At 38.1% G+C, this 15,838-nt stretch overlaps 1 long non-coding RNA gene across 1 annotated transcript; it reads right to left on the bottom strand.

Annotated features, from left to right (window-relative positions):
* Nucleotides 1-4,996: 4,996 nt before the first annotated feature.
* LOC140867605 (uncharacterized) lies at nt 4,997-6,428 on the bottom strand. The gene is made up of 3 exons (XR_012145201.1): nt 6,256-6,428; nt 5,830-5,982; nt 4,997-5,754 (listed from the first exon to the last, which is right to left on the bottom strand). It is a non-coding gene; the product is annotated as an uncharacterized lncRNA (long non-coding RNA).
* Nucleotides 6,429-15,838: the final 9,410 nt, after the last annotated feature.

Here is a 15,838-nt window from a genome sequence, read left to right as displayed (position 1 = left end):
CCAATGGCATTTTAAGTAGTCTTCAGAGTCGGTGGGTTAAACGACTGAAACCTCATCGGTAACACTTCCATCGGTGTCGGAGTAACATCCATCAATTCAGTCACAGTGCAATTCTATTCAATCGGGGTTCGCTGCTGGTTGTTCCTGTTCAATATTCGTCGAGGAAGTATATCTCATATTCGAGAGAATTAGGACACAAATATCTCAATCTCAAACATTCGGTGTTCTACAACCTCTGTTCTGCTTACTCATGCAATTTGATGGAATTCGGATTCAAATAGGAAATTAAATACATTTCGTATCTCAAGTAGTTCACGCTTTATAAATTAAATCACAAAATCATGTAATTCAAATAATTCTCAAATAATAAAGCATTCTCTCATGGAATGGAAATAATCAATTAAATAACTCAATCACATGCGAGAAATCAATTTAAGTGAACTCGATCTACCCCGCTCACTTCAAAATTCAGTCCAAGAACTTATCGCTTTGATTCCACTTAAAGTGAGGACCTTGGTTCTAAACATCTAATCAAAATAAATCATTCAATAATCGACAAAGAGTCCGAACAAAAAGATAAAGAATTTTTTTTTAAAAAAAAAAAGCATGCACGAACCTCGTGCACCCTCCGTGCTCGGGTCCGTGCATTAACCTGTAGCCAAAGGTTCGGAAACTACAAAAATACACGGACTCCGTGCATGGGTACGTGCACAAAAATGTACTAAATCCCCAACTATTTGTTTTCTGCACGGACCCCGTGCATCCTCCGTGCTCGGGTCCGTGCCCGTCATTTCAAAATCTACAAGTTACTGCCTCGAGCCAATTTCACACGGACTCATGCACGGATGCATGTCTGGGGTCCGTGCATGAACAAAAAAAATACATTCAAGAATGCGAAGGTACACGGACCCCAACATGGACGTAGGCACGGGGTTCGTGCCCTGCATAAATTCTAAAAAATATAAGACAGTAGCAGATCATGCAAACTCAATTCCAACTCCAAAAATTCATTTCAACATGCATAAATCCATACAACTCACATAAAAATAGTACATGATAGTTCTAAGTTGCTCAAATACTCGAAAGTATAATATGCAACAACTCTAAGTTCTACAATTTGAAATAAAATACATGATACAACGAGTTAAAAATACAAATGACTCTACAACTAAGTCCTCACTTCTATCATTCCCAACTCTATCAAATCATGTTGCCTCTGACTTGAACCTGCCCCACCGGTTTCCAAGCACACATACAAAACAAGACAAATACCGGATAAATTTGGTGAGAATAATATTCCTAGTAAAAGAGACATAAACATGCAATAAAGATCATCTAACAAATCAAGATATATCAACTCAAGTTATACAGTAAGTGCAATGCATGTTTTGTAACTGATTCAGTCATCGACATTCGTATCCGATCCCGACATCAAGATTCGTAATCGATCTTGGTATGGATATATCCACTTCCTTTAGTTCGTATCCGACTCGATATCAAAGTTCGTAACCGACCTTGACATCACGATAGATGTAATATGAATCACATAGGCATTTGCTAAAATTTCATTTAACAACTCCAATTCTAAATCAAGAACGCATAAATAAACATGTGATTTTTAGGGAAACTCATGAATTCTCAGTCTCGAGTATTAAATCCCCTAGCGATCGATGTCATCTTAGAGATGCAATATGAATCACATAGGCATTAGTTAAAATTACATTTAACAACTCCAGTTCTAAATCAAGAATGCATAAATAAAAAAGTATGTGATTTTTAGAAAACTCAAGAATTCTCAGTCTCGAGTATTAAATCCCCTAGCGATCGTTGTCATCTTATACCTTTTCTTCGATTCGATGCAGCTTCAATCTCGACAAGATACAAGAACAGGAAGTTTCAATCAAAATTCCATTCAATCTTAATTCAATGATTAAGGTAAACTTGTTACCAATTCTCGATCAGACGCTTCGAATTCTGTTAACTCTGAACTCAACAATCTTCAACCAAATCTGTACGGAGCTGCATAAGAATTCAATATCAATCAATCCAACCAAATCAAACCCAAAAACTCAATCAAACTCCTAAATTCTGAATTTCAAACCGGCGGCATAACGGCTATAAAACGGCCAACCGAAAAACATATACAACAAAATTTCAACCAAAACAACTCAATACAACTACAATCCATCCAATTCAACTCAATCCCAACGAATCTCAAAATCCTATTTTCGAATTTAGCCTATAAAATCATAACAAATCCGAACGTCATTTTTTTTCTGATCCTTCTTTAAAAACACGATCTATGCTAGCTCAAGAACGACATATCCAAAAATAATCGAAATCCAACGACTTTAAAAATCTAAGTATAGCTGATCGAAAAAAAACTTACAGTAGAACGGAGCCTTCGAAGCCGTGATCGCGAATATACCTTCAGATTAGATTTCTAACGGACGGATCGAGCAAAACCCGAAAGAAGAAAAGCTTAAAGGGGCGCTTTAATGGAGGAAAAGAGAAGAACACGGTTGGGGAGGTGAAGAAGAATGACATTGCATGCCTATTTACCTTTAAATATGCCATGTGTTATATAAACATCAAATTTTGCACTTTGGTCCTTGAATTCTTCAAAAATTGCAATCCAGTCCCTGATCGAATATCAATTTAACCCTCGGATTTTTTAATCTCTGAAAATAAATATTAATCTCGTATAAACTCGATAAGGCAAAATTTATGGTGTTACATTCCTCCTCATTTCACTCGTCGTCACTTCTCTCTTGGAGATAGTATTGATGATATGATAAAAATCCTATCATATTTTTATTTATATTTTAGAGATAATTTAGAATATTACATAGATATGCATGAAGCTAGTATTCTAGTTTCCTCAAACATTAAAAATTCTATATGGATTGGGACTCTCTTCCTATAAATAAAAGGTCTCTAACGCTTTTAATACTTCTCTTATATATATATATATATATATATATATATATATATATATATATATATATATATATATATATATATATATATATTTCTATAAATAAAGGGTCTCTAACCCTTATTATGGTATGTTTTCTACATGATTTTATGCGCCTTCTACATGCTCTTAAGCCCTTCTACACGCTTTTAATATGTCTCTTGTATATATATATATATATAATTTTGATCCCCTGCACCCTAGGGTGCAGGAAAACAGTGTGCGACCACTAAAACCCGGTGGTGGGTTTTAGTGGTGCAAAAAAAAAAAAACAAAAACCACTAAAACCCACTAACGGGTTTTAGTGGTCGCATTAAAATTTCCGGCACCTTGGATCAGTGTATATATATATATATATATCTTTTACACGCTCTTACACATCTCATATATGTATTTTCTATCCCTTGCAATTTACATATCTTTTCTATTGAATCCTATACTGACTTGAGCGTCGGAGTGGATTCGCTTTCGGACGAGCCATCTCACATATTTTCTTTGATACACAAAAATATTTTGAGGTCATTAAGCTTGGTTTATTGAAGAAATTGGTTCGTTGATTACCGATTCGTGGTAATTTATTTGATGAGAAATTTTTGAAAGCATCAAATTTCTTCATCATCTAAAGTGATATTCAAACCAGTATAGCCAACATTTGATTTTGAAGCAATTAATTACCCCAAGAATGCATAATAAAAAAATATAATGTGTTTAGGATACTGTAAGACTATACGAGTGGTTCAAGAGGCTTTTCGTAATGCCCAATTATCTTCATAGTAATAACATTGGGACGCAGTAAATTGTTGTCCAATTGTGACAACCACTGTGGTGAGTTTGAACATAGCAAATAACCCGGAGCAAAAAAAGAAGAACAACTCGCAGATTTCGATCAAAACAGGGATGATGGCTCGCATGATTCGACATCGTAGTTTCTTGTATTTAGATCATAATCGAGGTCATTAGATCTTGGGCTAACATCCAGGGTGTTCTCCGGTTTGTTTCCGTCAGAGTTAGAGCGGTGATGGCGGCTGATTGGCGCTGGTCGGGAGGTGAGGAGAAAGGGTAGGGTTTGGCGTTTTGTTTCTTTTCGTTGTTCTGTTTGGTTTTGAGTAGTTGTGCATAATATATATCAGAATAGACATCGTTTCACAAATTTTATGTTATTCAGGGGGAAAAAAATAATCCAAAACCTTAAAAATTTATGGTAAAAACCATTGTCCTTGACCCCAAAAAATAAGCAAAAAGACAGTAAGAAGAGAAATTCCCATAGGCAATGGTTTTCATTTAAATCGTTGTTAAAAGCTAAAAGACAATAGTTTTAATTTTAAACCGTTGTTTTTTTGGTGTTTTGTATTTAGAGTTTTGTTGTAGTTTGGGTATAGTTGCGACACATGTAGGAGCTAGTACATTGTAGCAAGGACACTTGAAGTCTGGAAAGAGGTTGGATGCGCGATTCTGTACTTATAGAGGTAATTTGAGGTTTCTAAGGACACAAAAAACTCAAATTAATAGAAGCTATCACAAGTGAACTTTGCAGTAGACACCATCTGGATCCTCTCAGTTTCAAGAGCCAGAGGCACCATTAAGAAACCAAATTTCTGTGTCACAAGTACGGAAACATCAACACCAGAATAAGCAATCATATTTGAAAATATCAAACTTTGCCATCAGTTTTCACTTATCTTCCTTGACCAGAGAAACATATCCAGCCATTCCTCATATTTCATAGACCAACATGACAAGATTTCACTCAGATAATACTCAACCACAGTTAAAAGGTGTTCTCCACTCATTCACAAGGTGCATACCCAGTAAAGGAGAGTCGTATGATTTGTTTAGATGTCCTTATAAACTCACATGATTTCACTAACACATATAAGAACATGTATATGAAGATAAGACTGAGCAATTTCTAAAAAGAACGATCGTTATCACAAAATAAACAAAAATTGTGTCAAAATTTTGTGCATAGTAAAAATAAGGATGCTTTTCAAAGCTAAAACGCATGCATAGACACACTCACGCACATAAACCAGATAGTCAATACCTTATAGCATATCCATCTAAAACACACTCTTTCACATGATCACATCAAATATCGGAAAAAGGGGAAAAAAGTTAAAATGCCACAGAGATACTCATATTCACAATATGGCATTGAAATTCAGATTCATGATCGGCTCAGGAAACATGAAAATTTATAAAAGAACGAATCTTGTATATCTCCCAAAGACAAAGAAAGATCACGGATTAAGGTTAACGGCTGAACAACCAACAGTAGAAAATTTATTTGAAGAAAAATAGTGTCCTAAAACAGACTTGACTTAAATTGAAACTTGCAAAATTAGAGCAAAAATCACACATCTTTAGTAAACAACCAATCGAAAGTTTTGAATACACAAACATAGGTGACTAATTATGCGAAGCAACTTCAATTTACAAAGAATTAGTCAACAGAAATATAATCTTTTAGCTTGCACAAGCATAACATATCAAAGTGTATTTTGCTGTCACAATTCAAGAAAATGTCACAACTAAAATTTGTGTGCTCCATACAAACATAGATCACACCCAAAGAACTTAAACTTACATTAAGGAACTTTGGCAGCATCACAAATAGAGATAGCATTACTATAATCTCAAGGTTAGGGGCTCTTAAACAGGATGTAATGGTGATTTACAGTCATTAAAATCAAGCTAAAAACAAATATACACATAAACAATCAATCGGAACTTTCAAGAACAAATATACCTTGAACTCTTCCAGCCAGCGATTGAACCTACAACAATCCAATAATAAATATATTGACATAAAAACAACAAATTCAAAATAAATCGAGTGATCATTTTCTTACTTCCGGGAAGACTACTATAGTCGATAATAGAGGCTGGAACCGAGCTGTAACTAGCCTAAAACCTTCAAGAATCGGAGCTAGACCTGGCTGGAAAGTGGAAACCGGATAGCACCTATTCCACGGTGGTTGAGTGGCTGAAGCTCGCCAGAGAAACTGAAATCATGGCTCAAATGAGCAGAAACTTATGGGCTTGGCTCAAATATGAACTTTAAGCTTCAAACCGAACCTAGAAAGCCAAGAATCGACTAGAAATTGACACAGAAACTCGCCGGAGAAGATGCGCACAGTAGCCGGTCTGGAATAGGGCTCGGTTTGGGCAGAATGAGCATAAAAAAATAGTGATTCATGGTTCAAATCGACCTACCGAACTAAGGAACAAAACCCCTCAAACGCCAGCGAGAATAAGCAATGGACTATAAGGGATACCTGGGCTCGGGACAGGCAAGGCCAATGCGCCACCTTCAACATCTTCAGAAACTCTGATGCATCATATATCCATACATTCTTGAATGTTCATAAGCTGGAATGAAATAAAGAAATGAGGGAGATGAAAGGGGAAGCCCTAATAAATGGATTTGCACTTGGAGATCGAGAGAAAGGGGGAGACGTATAAGTTCGTGGAAAAAATGAAAGTAGAAAATTATACCGATCAACCTATTACTTCACCAAATATAAATTAAAATTTTTATTTTTAACTTTTTACTTCATCAATTTTAATTTGATGAAGTAAAAAGTTACTTAAAAATTTAAGTGAATCCCCTTTTTTTAATTGATGAAGTTAAAAGTGCATTTTACTTCGTTAGTTTTATAACCGCAGTAAATAGCTATGTATTGCATCGGTAATAATGATCGCCGAAATAAAAAATAGCGAAGTAATATGCAGAAATTCTACTAGTGAATCAATTCTAGAACAAACAATTAATCTACTAGAATTCAATCCAAAAATATCAAAAATTCGTAGAAGAGTCTACACCAGGTTCTATCGTCCCTCTAGACTAATATAATTTAGTTAATAAACAAATATAAATAAAACCGAAACATGTTCATGAAACTAGACATCAAATCAATAATAATAAGTTCAAAAGAAAGAAAACAAATCCGTAGTCTGTGTTCCGTGTCCGGTCGATCGTTCTTCGTATTTGTTGATTAATGTTCTACATGTTTTGCCAAAATTTCTCTCCCAAAAGTTCACGATCAAGCCCTCTCAATTTTCTCTTGTGTTGTGCGGCAGCTTCCCCCTCAATTATGTGCAAAATAATCCCTTTTATATGTGCTTCAAATCTAATAAATAAAATCCCATGAAAGTCCAAAGTTTTCCTTCCCAAAAACCCAAAAAACTGATTTTTGCGATGGCGCGGGCGCGCTTGATAAGAGGGGCTCCCGAGCATATGATTCTGTCCCCAGTACGCTCAAAATTTCTCAACCGGCGCGCCCGCGCATGTGCCTCGGGTCTGAAATTCTGCATCGCGCGACAATTTGCAAAAAATCATATCTCACAATCTAACTGTCGGATTCAGCTGAAATTTTTAAAGGAGCTTTAAAACATCCTACGCTTTATTATGAATGGTGAAGATCGGATTATGATGCCTGAATAATTCCCAGTAATTTTCTGAAGTTGGTACTCCATAATGCATCCTTCCGCTTTTTCTCGGTGCTTTTGCGTCAATCCTTTCAACTCACAAAAACAACAACTAATACACATAAAATCCACTCAATACATCACAAAACTCAAGTCAAATTATATATAAATTAAGTTCATAAATTTCACTTATCAGCGGACTTCGACAATCAATCAACAACAACTCAAATAGCATCACAATTCCTAGAAGACATAGGCAAGTGGGTGACAAAATCCATTGTCAGTGACAAAATCCATTGTCACATACTCCCACTTCAACTCAGGAATCTCTAAACTCTGGAGCAATCCACTGTTTTGTCGAAACTCTGCCTTGACCTGCTGACACACAAGGCATCGAGACACGAACTGATAAACACTGCGCTTCATTCCTTTCAATTAAAACCTCGTACGTAGATCCTTGTACATTTTCATACTGCCTGGATGTACAAAAAATCTACTACGGTGAGCCTGTGACATAATCTCCTCTCGTAGTGTGGAATCATCAGGAACCACCACACGTCCGGAAAGACACAAGAGACCATCATTTTGAAGATGAAAACAAGAAGTACCTCCATCCTGGCCAATCGGGCTAACTTTCGGATCAGCGCCCTGCGACTCACATATACGAGTATACAAGGCTGGTTTGGCAAGTACAGAATAAACGCGAACTCCCTGCTGTTCCTTTTTTTGTCGAAAAATGAAACCCAAGGAACAACACTCCTCCAACACTCGTGCAACTGAGCTGGTACGAAGGGAACTCACATACACCTTGCGACTAAGAGCATCCACAACTGGATTTGAAGAGCCTGGATGGTACTTGATCTCACAATCATAGTACTTCAGCAGATCCATCCATCGGCGCTGCATCATATTCAAATCAGCCTGAGTGAACAAATACTTCAGACTCTTATGGTCATTGAAGATCTCAAACCTTTCACCGTACAAGTAATGACGCCATATCTTAAGAGCTAAGACAATGGTTGCAAGCTCCAAATCGTGTACGGGATAGTTCTCCCCGTAAATATTCAATAGCCTAGAGGCATAGGCAATCACAAGTCTTCTCTGCATCAACACACATCCCAAACCCTGGAGAGAAGTGTCGGTGTGAACCACATAACCACCTGATCCAGACGGTAGAGCCAATATGGGAGCTGTAGTCAGACGGTGCCGCAACTCATGAAAACTATCCTCGCACTCTAACGTCCATACAAAAGGAATATCCTTCTTAGTCAACTGCATGAAAGGCTTAGAAATCTGAGAAGAGTTCTCCACGAATCTTTGGTAGTAACCTGCCATCCCAAGAAAACTACGAATCTGCGAGACTGTCGTCGGACGCGACCAATTTAGAATGGCTTCTGTCTTACTAGGATCAACAGAGGCACCGTCTCGTGAAATCACATGACCAACAAAAAAAACTCGGTCAATACAGAAGTCACACTTGCTCAACTTAGCATACAACTCTCTCTCTCTCAGTATCTGAAATATAGTAAGGAGATGGAAAGCATGCTCGTCCATACTACGAGAATATACCAGGATATCGTCGATGAACACTACCACAAACTTATCCAAAAAGTCGCAAAAAACCCTGTTCATCAAATCCATAAAGACAGCTGGAGCATTCGTCAATCAAAACGGCATAACCAAGAACTCGTAGTGAGCATACCGTGTGCGAAAGACTTTCTTAGAGATATCCTCCTCTCTAACCGGCAACTGGTGATATCCTGACCGCAGATCAATCTTTGAGTAAACTGGAGTACCCTGTAACTGATCAAACAGATCATCTATCCGCGGAAGAGGATACTTATTCTTCGCAGTCACCTGGTTAAGCTGTTGATAGTCCATACACAGATGCATCGAACCATATTTCTTTTTGACAAATAAGATTGGGGCTCCCCATGGCAAAACACTTGGGCCAAATATAGCCCTTATAAAGAAGATCCTGCAGCTGCTTCTGCAACTCTTGCATCTCTGAAGGTGCTAATCGGTATGGAGCTCTAGAAATTGGAGTCGTCCCTGGCACTAACTCAATGTCAAACTTGATTTTCCTCACTAGTGGTAAACCTGGAATCTCCTCCGGAAACACATCGGAAAACTCACGGACTACGGGTATCTCCTGGATGTCTGGTCCCTCCAAGGACGCATCGATGGCATATATAAGGTAGCCTTCCCAGCCAGACTCTAAAGCACGTTGGGATTTCAGAGTAAAAACCATTGGCATCGGGGGTCACGCTCCCTCACCGTATAAGTACCATGCCTTGCCATCCTCAGGACAAAACTGAACAAATCTCTGATAGCAATCAACTATAGCTCTATAGGTAGTCAGGAGATCAATCCAAATAATGCAGTCAAAATCATCCATAGCTAGGATCATCAGGTTAGCACTAAGCTGATACCCCTCAAAATCCAAATGACAACCAACCACTAGACGCTTAGCTAAAACCTCGCTACCCATCGGAGTAGAAACCACTAACAACACGTCTAAAGGAACAAACGGTAATCTATACCTCTTAGAAAAACGTGCTGAGATGAATGAGTGTGATGCACCAGTATCAATCAAGACATATGCAGGAAAAAAACATAAACTATAAGTACCTGCAATCATCTGATCATTGTCGGCCTCTGCCTGCTCCTGGTTCAGTGCAAAGACTTTCCCCTGTACCTGTGGCCGTAGAGAAGAATGACCACGGGAAGAAGTCTTTCGCTGTGATGGGCGCGACTGCTAGCGCTGCTACTGAGAGGGCTGCTACTGATACTGCGGCTGCGGTTGTTGTATTGACGCATGGGAACCACCGGAATCACTAGCTGATCCCATAAGAGTAGGGCAATCTCTCTTCATGTGTCCCTTGTGTCCACACTGAAAAAATGCGCCAGTCTATCGAGGACACGAGCCTGGTGGATTCTTGCGCCTACACTGACGACACCGGCTCATCCCCTGGCTACCGAAACGCTGCACTCTGCCAGATCCCGAAGAAGAAGAAGAAGTACCACCTTGCTTCTTGAAAGAATGGGATCTCGAACCCAAAGAACTAGTCGGTCTGGATGTGGAAGAAATCATAGACTGGTTCCTCCGAATACTGTCTTCTGCCTGGCGACAACGGTCCACCAAACCCTCATAGATCATGTCGCTACCAAAAGCCACCATCTGATGAATCTCAGGGTTCAGACCCTGAAAGAAATTATCCTACTTGTCCACAGAACTGTCAGCAATATGCGGGCAATAAGGTAGAAGATCGAAGTGAAGGGGATCGGTTAACTCGTGCCCGGAAACGCAGCGGAAATATAAAATTTTTAATAAAAGAAATCCGAGCACTTGTGTAGTATTCAAAAACTCAAACAACCATAGGGTGTTTAGAATTTTACCTATCAATCTCAAAGATTGATTTATGGCTCCAACCAAGTTGATAAACAACTAGGCTCTTGAAAAATGGTAGACTCAATCTACAAGCTTCCAAGAGCACTCCTTGTTAAAAATGGATTCAACTCTTCGAGCCACCGAATTAGGTCCACGACTAGACGATCTAAATCCACTCTAAATATGCACTAGAATATTTAGAGGATTTTTCATTGAGATTTTTCTTTTCTTCTTCCACAAAAATTGAAAGAAAAAACTTGGAAAGAAATATAGAGTGTTCGGCCACCTCCTTTAAAAATTGGAATGGAATGTATTGTGTGTGTGTATATATTATTCTAAATAATATATTAAAGGAGAGGGATTAATGAGTACAATTAAGCCATGCATGAAAAAATGCAAGACATGCATGGAAAATTGCAAACCATCTTACAACCCTTCAAATTCCATACACATATATATATATATATCATATATATATATATATATATATATATACACGCCTATATATATATACATATATAAATATATATATTCAAATGTCATTTGAACTTATTTTTAATTAATTATTAAACCTAAACCCATTTAAGTTTAATCAATTAATTAAATTTAACTTGAACTCATTCAAGTCCACTAGTATCAATAATTATACAACACTATATTAATTTGAGCTCTACTAGACTCAATAGTGTTTAATTAATTCAACACTTGAATTAATTTAATTATTTGTACATTAAAATGTCTACTAGTGTTAAATTAATTCAACACTTGAATTAATTAACTAAGTTCAAAATAATAGTTTAGAAAATCACCATTTTCATAAACTAATTATTTTAAGTCAACTTTTAATCTTGGAACACATTCACAAATTAAAAGTTACTTATTCCATTCATTCTCCAATTTAGAAGTCAAACTTCTAATTTATTTTACTTATAAACTCCTTTATAAGTTGTTCAACACATTGAACTTATTTTAATCTCAACGGGATCTAGAAAGCTAGTACTTGTGTGACCCTCAATGGTTCACTGATACAACTAGCAGTGGGTTCATATCTCCATGTGAGTCGGGATCAACAAGTCTCTTATATGAGCATATCCTATATAGCTCCATTCTTATTAATCAACACATTGATAATAAGAACGTCAGAAAACTCAAGTCTGATAGTACCCAACCAGTCATGTAAACATCTAGCAGCATTGCTTACATGACTCCCTAGGTATCAAATGATAGTGCCTGCAAGAACCAATCAATTATGGTTAGCGTACAGTACGGTCCCTTCAAATCATATATCCCAACCAATTCGACAACCATTGGTTTATCGAGAGTTGTCATTGAATCGATAACTATGTGTCATGTCGTAGTTGCATCGAAAGTGTAATTCAAGAAACTCCTTTTTTAATTACCACTTACTCTGATCAGAGATTTCAAGCTACGTATGCATGATATAACATAGGATATCCATACCCGTAGGTAAGCAGTGAATCCCCGACTACAATGCATTGACTCCTATATGTTTCGTCACAACACCCAACATTGCCACCTGATGACCCCAGATGAGTCGGTAAACAAGTCAAAGTGAAGCACTAGCATATAGAGTCTCCATGTTGTCCCGGGTTATAGGACTAATGGTGTACAACCATAAACTAGGACTTCTCCACTCGATAAGTGAGAACCACTTGGAAAATCCTTTAGGGAGGGTTGTTCAGTGCACTCTACAAGGAGCACCTATTTGCATGCTTGGACATCTCCATGTCCCCTACCAATGAAACATGGTACTCACATCGCAAATACTAGTCTCAAGCTCGAGCGGCCTTTATCCTTCTTTATGGCGGCTGAATCGACTAGGAACAGTTTAGAATATACAGTATTCCAAATATGAGTTTCATGATAGTCATCACATGACCATCTCATATTCTTTCTACTATTTGTATATTCAAGGGCTTTATCTATGCATCTTGCATGGGTATAAAGATAAAGATGTGCCAAATTAAATAATGTCAAATATTATTAAAATAAAAATTGTCATACAAGAGTTCTCTCAAGGACCATCGGCCAACACATTTGCTCGACGGGCACCTACTCTAACAATCTCCCACTTGCACTAGAGCCAACTACCCATATTCTTCAAACCCATTGATTCGCGATGCTTTTCGAACAATGGTCCTGGTAAAGGCTTAGTTAGTGGATCAACAACATTATCTGCGGAGGCGACTCTGTCTAACAAGACATCTCCTCGTTCCACAATTTCCCGGATGATGTGATATTTTCTCAGTACATGTTTGGATTTCTGATGAGACCTTGGTTCTTTTGCCTGAGCAACTGCACCAGTGTTGTCGCAATACACCGGGACTGGATCAACTCCATTAGGAATAACGCCCAACTCTTGGACGAAATTCCTAATCCAAACAGCTTCCTTTGCAGCATCGGATGCAGCAATATATTCTGCCTCAGTGGTTGAATCCGCAGTGCTATTTTGCTTGGAACTCTTCCAATAAACAGCATCACCATTGAGCATGAATATAAAACCGGAAGTTGACTTCGAATCATCAACATCGCTTTGGAAGCTAGAGTCGGTATAGCCTTCCAATTTTAGTTCTCCACCCCCATAAACCAAGAACATATTCTTAGTATTTCTCAAATACTTGAGAATGTCTTTCACAGTTTTCCAGTGTGGAAGACCAGGGTTCGATTGATATCTACTTGTAACACTAAGTGCAAAGGCCACGTCAGGACGTGTAGATATCATCGCATACATGATACTACCAATTGCAGATGCATATGGAATGCGTGTCATCGTCTCTATCTCTGCATCATTTTTGGGAGACATGGACTTGGATAGAGACACACCATGACACATTGGTAGATGTCCTTTTTAGACTCATCCATCGAGAACCTCTTCACGATGGTATCAATGTATGTGGACTGGGTGAGACCAAGCAATCTTTTCGATCTATCCCGATAGATTTGTATTCCCAATACAAAAGATGCTTCACCCAAGTCCTTCATCGAGAACTTACTCGATAACCATACTTTAGTTGATTGAAACATTTCTACATCATTCCCAATGAGTAGAATATCATCAACATAAAGTATCAGGAATGTCACAGCACTCCCACTGACCTTCTTATACACACATGGTTCCTCAGGATTCTTAGTAAATCCAAACTCTTTGATTGTACCATCAAATCTGAGGTTCCAGCTCCTAGATGCCTGTTTGAGACCATAGATAGATCTCTGAAGTTTGCATACTTTATGCTCACTTCCAATAGATGTGAACCCTTCAGGTTGTGACATGTAAATTTCTTCCTTAATATCCCCATTAAGAAAAGTTGTCTTCACATCCATTTGCCATATTTCATAGTCATACCATGCGGCAATGGCAAGCAATATCCTTATGGACTTGAACATTGCGACTGGAGAAAAAGTTTCTTCAAAGTCAACTCCTTGCCTTTGAGTATAACCTTTTGCCACCAATCGAGCCTTGAAGGTCAAAACCTTCCCATCCATCCCAAGCTTCCTCTTGTAAATCCATTTACACCCTATAGGAACAATTCCTTCAGGTGGATCCACAAGATTCCACACTTGGTTCGAATACATGGAATTCATCTCAGATTCCATAGCTTCAAGCCACTTGGATGAATCGGCATCAGACAATGCTTCCTTGAAGGTCCTTGGATCACATCCATGGTCAGGCTCATTTTGGCCCTCTTCAAGAAGCAGACCATACCTCATAGGTGGTCTTGAGATCCTCTCGGATCTTCTAGGAGCTTGTATCTCCTCTCTTGGCTTCGGGTGTGGGTTCCACAATCGTGGGTGTTTCTCGAACTTCTTCGAGTTCTATCATCTCCCATTTTCTATCCAATAGAAATTCCTTCTCCAAGAAGGTTGCATTCCTAGAAACAAACACCTTTGTTTCTTTGGGATGATAGAAATAATATCCAACCGAATTCCTTGGATATCCCACGAAGTAGCATAAAAAGGATCTAGCATCCAATTTATCTCCCACTATCTGCTTCACATAAGCAGGGCATCCCCATATTCTTAGATAAGAATACTTTGGAGATTTTCCCATCCATATCTCATATGGTGTCTTATCAACTGCCTTTGAATGGATATTGTTCAACAACAGTGCCGCTGTCTCAAGTGCATATCCCCAAAAGGATGGCGGCAACTCCGTGAACCCCATCATAGACCGAACCATGTCCATCAAAGTTCGATTACGACGTTCTGAAACACCATTCAACTGAGGTGTACCAGGAGGAGTCCACTGTGAGAGAATCCCATTCTCCCTAAGATACTCTTGGAATTCAGTACTCAAGTACTCACCACCTCGATCCGATCGAAGTGCCTTGATGCTTCGTCCCAATTATTTTTCTACTTCATTTCTGAATTCTTTGAACTTTTCAAAAGCTTCAGATTTGTATTTCATCAAATACACATACCCATACCTAGAGAAGTCATCGGTAAAGGTAATGAAGTAAGAATGTCCGTGCTTAGTGGTGATGCTAAGTGGACCACACACATCTGTATGGATCAAATCCAACAGTCCCTTGGCTCGCTCCACATGGCCCTTAAAGGGAATTTTGGTCATCTTTCCTTTTAGACAGGGTTCACAAGTAGTAAGAGAATTAATATCAGACATATCAAACATGCCTTCTACCACTAGCTTGTTCATCCTTTTAAAAGATATATGACCTAATCGAGCATGCCATAAGTGTGCTGGATTTAGAGTATCTTGTTTTCTTTTGGATGTTTTTGATATCTCTTGGACATTATACATAGGAATATCTTTTAATTTTAATTATAGAGATCATTTTCCAATTGTCCTGTACCAATTAAACATTCATTCTTGTAAATATTGCAAACACATTTGCCAAATAAACAAGAATATCCATCTTTATCAAGCATAGAAATGGAAACAATGTTTTTCATCAAATCTGGTACAAACAAAACATCTCTCAAACATAATTTAAAATCATTGTCCAACAATAAGTAAACATCTCCAATAGCTTTGGCTGCAACTCTTGCCCCATTGCCCATCC

This window comes from Henckelia pumila, chromosome 4, assembly GCF_033568475.1.
Source record: "Henckelia pumila isolate YLH828 chromosome 4, ASM3356847v2, whole genome shotgun sequence".
Classification (NCBI taxonomy): Eukaryota; Viridiplantae; Streptophyta; class Magnoliopsida; order Lamiales; family Gesneriaceae; genus Henckelia; species Henckelia pumila.
Note: the sequence above shows the minus strand (reverse complement) of the source record. Positions and strands in the feature narration are given on the sequence as shown.